Raw genomic sequence first — 10,336 nt, 5'->3', positions numbered from 1 at the left:
TTTAAGATCTTGTATACTTGTATGGCAGTATGGAATCTGCGACGTTCAACTAAAGTAAGATTAAATGCAGAAGATTTGGCAGAGTCATATGATGAAAACCGTGAATGAAGTCTTTCCAGTCTCTTAAGATGGCCAACACTAGTAGGCACCCATACAACATCACAATAGGTATTTGTAGTACGCACAGTAATAAACAAATGATTCACTGCATGGGTTCCTGGCACAGGGTTGCTTTCTTTCAAAAAGCAGAAAACGGAACTCGAATTTAAACTGCCCTACCAGCTAAGACAAGAAAACTGAGCTAACTCTTCCTCATAGTGACGTGATCATGATAAGGTTGGATGCATAGTCTGTCTATGTTGTTAGTCTGGAAAGGATCTGAGGCTTCTCACCCATCACGGCACGGGATTTCCAGTCTCAATGGTGCCAAAGTCCTTTCCAATACTTCTGATGGGCCTACTTTGTTCCACGGACTGGACTGAGCTGGAAACAGCTTTTAAACAATAATCCAGGAATTATCCATCTCTTGCAACATTGGATACACCACTATCGAGCTACAACTGCTGCTGCTGGCTCTTCCGCACAAATCAAGACACTAGCGCCTGCACTAATTAATTAGAATACACTTATGATACATGCCGTACTAGCAGTGATACAGCGTGAAAAAGGCTATTCTTGTAGCGTAGATGTTTTCCTTTGTTGTTTTAGCACTAGTGTTACAGCTGTAGAGATGAGCCAGTAATTATTCTTAACAGGTAGTGAGGTGGCACCACGGAGCGAGGTGCTGGGGCTATGCAAATAATCTGGCTCATCACTACAACCCTAACGCTAGTGTTAAGTACTGAAGCAACAAAGGAAAACATGTACGCTAGAGCAATAGCCTCTGTCACGCTTTATCACTGCGAGTACACGTGTATCGTAAGTGTATTCTAATTGATTAGTGCATGCGCTAGTGTCATCTGACTTGTAAGGAAGAGCAGTACCAGCAGTTATAGCTCGATAGTAGTGTCTCCAGTGTTTCAAGGGATGGATAATGCCTGGATTATTGTTAAATAATCCAGGCATTATCCTGACCTATATTACCCAGACCAGACCAGACCTATATTAATTAAATTTCTTCGCACTTTTGATGCAACATCTGTCTTATCTAAAAGATCCTCAGTACCAAGACCAATTCTAATCAAACCTGTCATGACCAGAGAAGAAAGAGCAATCGAAGCAGTCTATCTGAGAACAAGGTGGCAATTAGCTCAGAATGGCACTGACAAGAATTTTGTCAAGCTAAGAGGAAACAACATTTATGTCAACAAGAGTCTCTTTGGCACAATTGAAAGGTCCAGCAGCACAGAATCATATGTAATGACTCCTATTACTACCAATGATCATTAAGTTATTAACTTTGACGATAAGAGCAACTGTACATGTTACTTAACTTCTTTCTCAAGAATTTATCAGTTACAGCCACCCACCTTCAATCTAAACTCTCCTTAGCAACTGTACGTATGTATGTATGTATGTATGTAAATAAATATGTAAATAAGTAACATAGGGTAATGTACAAGGCTGTTGGTACAAGTTACCTTCAGGCCTTTGGTGTGTTTACACCATAAAGTTTTAAATAAATAAATAAATAAATCTGTTTCCAGTTCAGTCCACCAGTCCAGTCCAGTCCGCGAGTCCAGTCCAGTCCGTAGAATAAAGTAGGCCTATATCTTTTGATGCCACACTGGTCACGTAATTTTGTTTAAAATAATGATAAATGATGGTTAAAAACGTTTGCTAGTAGTAGCAGTTGGTAGTGTTTCTGTGATTTCATAATTATGATGCATGTACGTACCACCAGCAGCTCCACCCAGCTCGAATCTGAAATACTAAGATTAAAAAAAACAACAAAAAAAAACCAAGATTTGGTGGGGTCTATTCTACGGACGAAACGGAACGGAATAGTGATGTACTAAACCACAGAACGGAACGCTTTCTCAAATTGAAGCTTGCAACTTGCCATGCTGAAACTAGCTACCCTTACAAGTTATCAGTGGCACCATAGATAGCTATACCTAACTCTTCAAATTTCATCATCTCTGTTTAATGCATTGCATACAATAAAACTACTACAAGACATTTAGTTTTTGAAGTCAATAATTCACATAGCTATATGATAGTGCTCTTGATCCAACATCAACTGTTACACTAGTGAGTACACCACACAATAACCTACATGGATTATGTGAACATTTGATCTGTGTGCATCATTTCGTATCATGCAGAGTTATAGTGTGTGGGAGTTTTACCAGTGGGTTTGTCATGGAATTTCCACTCTTAAGTTAATGAGAATTGAAAATTTCTCCCTCCTATTCTGTTAAATACCCTTACCCCAAAACAAAATAACAGAAAAATCATGTTGTAAATCCAATAGATTTAGTTAAATCCAATAGATTTAGTTTAATTATTGCTACTTGTTACTGCATGGTTCAGCATTGATTCTGTACACACAGACACGTTCAAGAAGATGTACAAACAGAAACACAAGGAACAAGAAAAAGCTTATGAGAAACAAGTGAAGGAGATAAAAGCTAAAAAAGCTTCTAGCCTGCAGTAAGTGCAAACACTACACATGTAGTGACCATGTACTTGTTTTGTTTACTTGTTATTTGCTACAAGGCATAGGTCGTGATTTTGTGTAAGCAATAACACTTGTTATTCAATACTATATGTATGATTTTAGTTGCTATTTTAGTGTCCACATAATTTGCCATTTCTCCAATGTTCCATAAACCCATTTTCCAGATTTAAAAAGACACCAATATGATTTATTGACAGAATTGCTAATCTAGGCTCATACTTGGCTGATGGAATTTAACATTAAGAAATGCGAACACTTGAGAATTACCAATAAAAGAAATCCCATCGTTCATAGCTATCATCTGGAGAATTCTATCATCTCTGAGGTTCCTCACACGAAATATCTCGGGTTCACCATTGACCAGAAACTATCATGGAATGAACACATTCAAAGAGTCACTAACAAAGCAAACCAGGTTAATGGATTCTTGCGCCGTAACCTTCACCAATGCCCTGTTTCTGTTAAGAGCAATTGTTATAAGATGATGGTCCGTCCCATTGTTGAATATGCATCTTCTGTCTGGGCCCCCCACACCCACACCAACATAAACCAACTTGAGTCTATCCAAAGGAGAGCAGCTAGATTTTGCTACAATGATTTTTCTGGATTTAGTAGTGTAACAAGAATGATGTCATCATTAAATTTACCTACCCTCGAAGAAAGAAGAAACAAGTCTAAGATAACTACAATGTATAAGATAATTAATGGCAATCTAAGTATACCCACAAATGATCTAATACCTAATCATCGTCCATCAAGGGAAGGTTATTATAAACAGCTTGACACTATGATTGATTCTTATAAATTTTCCTTTTTCCCTTCTACAATCAGACTCTGGAACACACCCCCCCCCCTTTGTAATTCACTCCCCTACCTTAGATGAGTTTTGTACTAACCTGAACATTCATTATGATCACACCTGTGCACAACAATCTTTTTGATTTCTGCACAGTAACAAATATAATAATAAAACATTTAGTACAGTACATACATACATTGCAGTAATGCCACTCCTTCCAGGGAGGCATTCTATTAGAATCTGTGTCTTGTTATCCAGTTTACTTGCTGTAGACTGTCATAGTGTTCTCAAATTTTTAGTGAGTGCTTTCCAAAAGAAATTATAAGGTGCACATTTTCACATAAATTATGACGTGACACAGTTATATAGGTACCATCAAAGTATGTTGTGTTAGTACTTCATATTATATGCTTGTTTGTACCACATGTGGCTGGTGGTTATGACCACCATAGCACCACTTCCTCTAGTGTCTTCTGTGGTCAGGAAATACCCTGGGTTAATGTGCCTTAGTCATTTCCAAGTTGGTGAGAATGAGTCATCATTTTTAGTGTACACGATAATACAGGTTTTTGCAAGTTTTGCAATGATGAGGTCACTGCAGACAGTGAGTATGACTCAGCTAGGTTGTGGTTCCAGTAGTCACTCCAGTTGTTGTCAATGTCAGCCTTATAGGATCATGAAGAATGGGCCAAAATTATCACCCTAAAACCAGCCTCAATTTCCCTTCGCAACAGCACAACCAAGCCCAGAAATGTCTTCCAAACCCTTCCAAAAAAGTTTCTATGGATTTTAAAAAAATTCTATGCTGACTGACTGAACTGATGCCTCCATCCAAGTGTAACTCAGCAATGGATAAGGCTACAGGGTTGATTTCTTCACTGTTCGAAGTCACTTCGTCCTGGAATGTGCAATTTCACCAACCACAGTACATACAATATACATCATGGACTTGCCTTTGTCCTCTTTTGTGTTCCAGAACTTTCTTTCGATGACAACACAAGGTATCAATGTATGATAGCACGATGCGGTTTCCCTGTGGCTATGTTGGCTTTCAGGCTTATCACCCATATTTTTTCCCATACTGTATAGTTTATAACACTGTGTTGTAACTGGTGAAGCATAGCTGAAAACAAAGGGTAATGGCCACCTCCCTTTCGTTACAGGGTACATAATTAGTTGTTGTGCCACGTATTCAGATGCAAAATTACTTTTATGGCATTCCTAGTGCTGTTCCAGTGGCGGATCTAGGATTTTTAAAAGTGGGTTTCTGAAAGTTGGTATAGCTGAATAAGGCATCTGGTGACATTTCTCCAGAAAATTTTGAGATTTTAGAAGCCCTGAGATTGGATTTTAGGCTACTTTTAGTTAGCAATTACAAATCCTTTAAACTATAAATACTATAGCTAACTATATAGGGCAAAGATGGTGACTATAAGCTGTATGTGGCTTTGATTGCTCTATTAGAGTAGTTACTTGACTGCTCTATTAGAGTATCTCGATCGTTTTTATTGCAGTGAGATATGAAAAGTGAAGTGTTGCTGAGGGTTTTATAGCTATAAATGGTGTCTGTTAAGTGCAGCTGCATGCATGCTACTGAAATACAATGGTATATAGTTGTTTGATGTGACAAATTGCCAGTACAACAATTTTTATGTATTTAGACTTCCACTGAGCTAAATTTAAAGGGGGTTTCGAAACCCCAGAAACCCATCTAGATCCGCCACTGTGTTCTTATATGCTGGTTCATTTTATCAACAAACAAGTAGAATAGGATTAGGGATCAAAGAAAACAAAAAGTAGTGAAACAAGGAAGGTTGCCTGTACCTGTAGATATACTAGTGGACACTTAATCTTATGGATTAATGTCCACTAGTATATCTACATTATAGGTTACTTTTTTTCCTAATCCAAATTGAAATTCCTAAGTTTCATTTTACTTGCATATGAAATGTTTTCTTTGTACAATACTCCAACCATTGAGGATCTAATAAATGCCAACTAACTTCTCACAGTATGTATCAGAAAAGCCCCTGTAAAAGTTATTGGTGTTGTGTCTATAGTAGCATACTTGGTGATAAACTGGCTATACACTGCAACAGTAGTTATTTGATAGCCACATGGCAATGGGAAAGAAAATCATTGTAATGATATATTTATCAAATGAACTGTACATAGGGTTGGCAAGATATCAAAAATGTAGTCTGGTAATGATGATTTGTCTGTGCATAAAATTACTAAATCTTATTATCAATATTATTATTACGTTGTCCATGGAGTCAGTGTGTATGTGAATGAGTGGGTGACAGTTCCTCTGTTTGTTGAAGGTACTGAACCAAGAGAAGCAATTCTTGTGGGTAAATGGCTGTAGAATGGGTAGTTAGGAAACAAACCAACCAACAAATTAGTGTCCCACTGTCTGTACAAGTGGGTTAGTTTGTGCTGTCACTAGTAACGTCACTGCAATAAGTCAGGAAATGTACAAGGTGAGGTTATGATCCAGGGCCCACACAGTAAGTGAGTTAGTAAGTCATTTGGTGGACAATGGTTTATTAGAATTTTATGATAATTCATTCCCATGGCTTAACTGAACTGTGTTTCCGAAAGTTCCGATTATTTTTTTTTTGGCAATTAAGTCTGGCAAACTATGTAACTAATTTAGTATCACTAAACCAATTTGTAGCTATATGCTATTGTGGACTTTATTGCCCATTTTACATTCCCTCATGTTTCACTAATACATTTTGCTTCATTAGGAGGAAGGTGTGAAGAAATCAGCAGCAATGAAGTCAAAATCAGCGAAAGGCAAACAGAAAGTACAGGAGGTGGGTACTTGTGTAGTCTGTGTACGTATGTACACAATACATGTTAGCATGCAGTATGGTGTAGTCACTATGTATGTACATGTATGGATGTATAAGTACTGTATAGCGGCTTTTTCTGAGGAAAATGTTTGAACAGATTATCTGCTGTCCGTGAAAATTTTCTCCTCGAAATTTGCAACTCAATCAAATTAGCATAAAAGATCCTGAAGAAGTGAAATTTTCCCCCTCGAGATTTTGGATGGTGGCGATCCACAAAATGTTTTCACCTCAAAGAAACCCCACTATATGCTATATGCATGTGTAGTGTGTACTGTATTGTGGTCACTGGTGACCGTGTATATATACAACATTTATCATCTTCAGGATGACGATGATGAGCCGCAGCAGTTGCTAGAGAAGCCACGTGAATATCAAGTGAAATTTTCATTCCCTGATCCTCCTCCTCTCAACCCTCTTATTTTAGGAGCTTATGGTGTGGAGAATTTGTCTACACTTTAACCCTGAGTAGTCCCAGTTCTTCACTGGCTAAGCAACACTTTGCTTTTGTTGTACGTCGAATATAGTGTGCTGCAATAACTTTCATAGTTAGACTTCAGTAATGTAGCTACCATTGAGGCCAATAAGGTTCTTAACATAATTGACTTCTGGCTACACTGTTGTACTTACATGTATACATATTGTGTGTACTGTCTCTGTATGTCAATGGTACAGTGTATATTTGAATCTGAACAATTTTAGATGTTGATTTTGGCTACCCTGGTCGTCCAGTGCTGTTTAAGGAGCTGAACTTTGGAGTTGATATGGACTCAAGAAGTGTGTCACAGTTGTTGTATTTTAGTGTGTTAGTTTATTTCTGTAGTTGCTATTGTGGGCCCCAATGGTGTGGGGAAGACAACCTTGCTAAACCTGCTGTTTGGATTAGTGACACCAGTGTGTGGTGTGTATGTTTGTGTGTTTGGTGTTTGTGCTGAAACGAATAGAAATTTTTACTATTCGAATAGTTGTGAACAAAACGACCAAATATTCGATTATTCTTTAATGCTTATACTTCTATTGAACAAGTACTGAAACCTTTTGTTATAGAGCAAGGTAAAGCCTAACAGCTATTTCTGTCTTTTCTAAAATAGAATTTTTATAGCATAGATACATCACTTCATTCACAATCTTAAGTTTCAAGGCTGGCTTTTCCATCTGAATACAGTGTACAAAATGATAACGATTATTCGAATAGTGTGTTTAATGAATCGGATAGTGTCATGCTGACCGAATAGTCAAATAACCGAATAATCATTTCAGCACTAATTGATGTATGCATGCTGTGCTGCTGATGTTTTCATTGTGGGGGCAAAAGTTTACTTAATGGGCCATTAAAGAGTTTTGTTGTAAGTGGGTTACTCATTGTCCCCTGGGAGGTGCTAGGGCATTACAAATGCATATTTACGAAGTATACACTAATTGGTAGAGTGTTTTCTACTACCAGAAATGTAGTACATATATGTGTATTTACCTCACTCATGCACACACAGAACAGCGCATAACACATTACACAGAGCAGAGCACAACACATTACACAGAACAGAACATAACACATTAGCTACACAGAACAGAACACGACACATTACACAGAACAGAGCACAACACATTACACAGAACAGAGTATAACACATTACACAGAACAGAGTACAACACATTACACAGAACAGAACACAACACATTACACAGAACAGAGCACAACACATTACACAGAATAGAGCACAACACATTACAGAACACGACACATTACATAGAACAGAGCATAACACATTACACAGAACAGGGTACAACACATTACAAACATTTACACATGCATGCTTAACTGCCTGTCCAACAGCTCCCTACAGCTATGTTGTGTTTTTGTGTAGGTGAATGGTGAAGTAAGGAAGAATCATAGAGTGGTAAGTGGTGTGTGTTCCATTCATGTCCCTAGTGTACCCCCTTTATCTTCAACAGAGACTTGGTGTATATAACCAACATGCTGCTGATCAGTTGGAACTGAGGGAGACACCTGTAGAATATCTTCAGGTGAGGTTTATCAGATATCAACAATGGTTCACTAGTCCTACAGTATGTGCCATATGTAATGTTCTCAAATATCTTTTATTTGAGATGCAGATAGAGGACTGCAGTAGTGTTATCAGAAAGACCATAATATTATATTGGCTGTATATACTGTATTATTGTGTATCAGTATCAGATCAGTACCATGAGACCAAAAAATGCAGCAGATACAGTTAATACATATGTACAAAATGCAACCTTGTTTTTACCTCACTAAGTTTGTGCATGCATTCTCCTACATTTAAAATGAAGTATTGCTGCAGCAACATGCAATGTATATATTGTCACTATAAGTGTGTTAAATTTGGCCCTTTAGAATATCAGCACCTTCGGCACTTATAAGCTGAAAATATTAAACATTTGTTCATGTCAGATCGTCATCATGACGTCATTTATTAGTTTGAAAGTATCAGCTATTGGGATATTGGCAAAATCTCATATTGTTGCAACACTAGTCTCAGAAGCAGTGGCTAAAAAGTCTACTCAGAAAGTTAGGTTTAGAAAAATTAAGTGTGGGTAAGTGGAGGTTGTAAACCTTGCCGATTTAGTTGCAACAATTGTTAGCAATAAACACTTGTGTTGGTTGAAGCAGTCTAGTTTGACAAATTGTTGTTCATGTACTGAATTCTTCCTGCCACACTATATAGTAGTAAGACCCTATTAACTCTTGTTGTTACCTTGTGACACTTATGTGACTCGGTATTACAATCATCACCACACTTTTGGTGTTTGTTCTAATAGAGTAGTTTGTGTGGTGCCACCTTCAATGCCTTTTTTGTTTGGTGGGACTCTAGTACATACACCTGTTAATTGTTTGCCAGTGTTTGCAGTTGCACATCAGATTGTGTGGACGGGTTCGGGTATATTTTCAAAAATATTTGAACTGTTACAAATACTCTAATATAACATACAACTAATCATGGCATGATGTAACTAACTCATGATCTTGCTCTTCAGAGATTATTTGATGTCAACTACCAGCTAGCTAGGAAGACTCTTGGTTGATATGGATTAGCAAGTCACGCCCACACAATCAAAATACGAGACTTGTCAGGAGGCCAGAAAGCCAGAGTGGTATTTGCCGAACTATCACTCCGAGAACCAGATGTCATTATAATGGTGAGTGGCTCTTGTACTAGTTATTGTACTAGTTATTGTACTGTTGTACTGGACTACAATAGGATGAACCTACCAATAATTTGGATATTGAGTCTATTGATGCACTGGCTGATGCCATGAATGAATATAAAGGAGGTAGGAATACTGTGTGGGTGATTTGTGATTTAATTATTTGGCTGGTTTGCTAAACTATTCTAATAGAACATACACTGGATTATGTATAACTTGTATGTTTAGACCATGTTAGTACTAAGTAACCAATTGATTGTCCAAATGTTCATCTGATTTGATGTACAGCCTGTACTTGAATTACTACGTGTCTGTCTGCATGAATCGTACTGTATTGATAATCTGTACTGTTGTAATACTATGTGTGGTTACTGTTCACAGGTGTGGTACTGGTCAGTCACGATGCTCGGTTGATAGAGACAAGCTGCACATTGTGGGTGATTGAGGACAGTGGGATCAATGAGATTGATGGAGACTTTGAAGATTACAGGAAGGAAGTACTGGAGGCACTAGGAGAAGATGTGCTGCAGCATTAACACGATCCTTAAATGTACTTATTCATCAATTTCTATATTTAATTATATAACAGAATATTTAGAAATATGCATAAAACACTTTGATGTTTGGGAGATAATGAGGTCTTCTAATGATTAGAGACCTCCTATATATAGCAGATGGGTATTATTATTATTAATACTTGTATCTGCATATCTCCAATTGAGGCAGTCACCACAAGCACTAGGAATACAGTGGAACCTCTCTTAATAACAGACTCCCCAAATTAAGGACCAATAAAAAAACCTTCATAATTAGGATAAAAAAAAATTTTGGTCCCAACAGATCTAGCATCTCCGAAAGAGGAAAACC

The 10,336-nt window shown here is 37.5% G+C and overlaps 1 pseudogene; it reads left to right on the top strand.

Annotated features, from left to right (window-relative positions):
- Positions 1–5,780: 5,780 nt before the first annotated feature.
- On the top strand, positions 5,781–10,068 carry LOC136267570 (ATP-binding cassette sub-family F member 1-like; annotated as a pseudogene).
- Positions 10,069–10,336: the final 268 nt, after the last annotated feature.

The sequence above is a fragment of the Dysidea avara genome, chromosome 9, assembly GCF_963678975.1.
Source record: "Dysidea avara chromosome 9, odDysAvar1.4, whole genome shotgun sequence".
Taxonomy (NCBI): Eukaryota; Metazoa; Porifera; class Demospongiae; order Dictyoceratida; family Dysideidae; genus Dysidea; species Dysidea avara.
The sequence above is the reverse complement of the archived record's forward strand: the minus strand, read 5'-3'. Positions and strand labels throughout refer to the sequence as shown.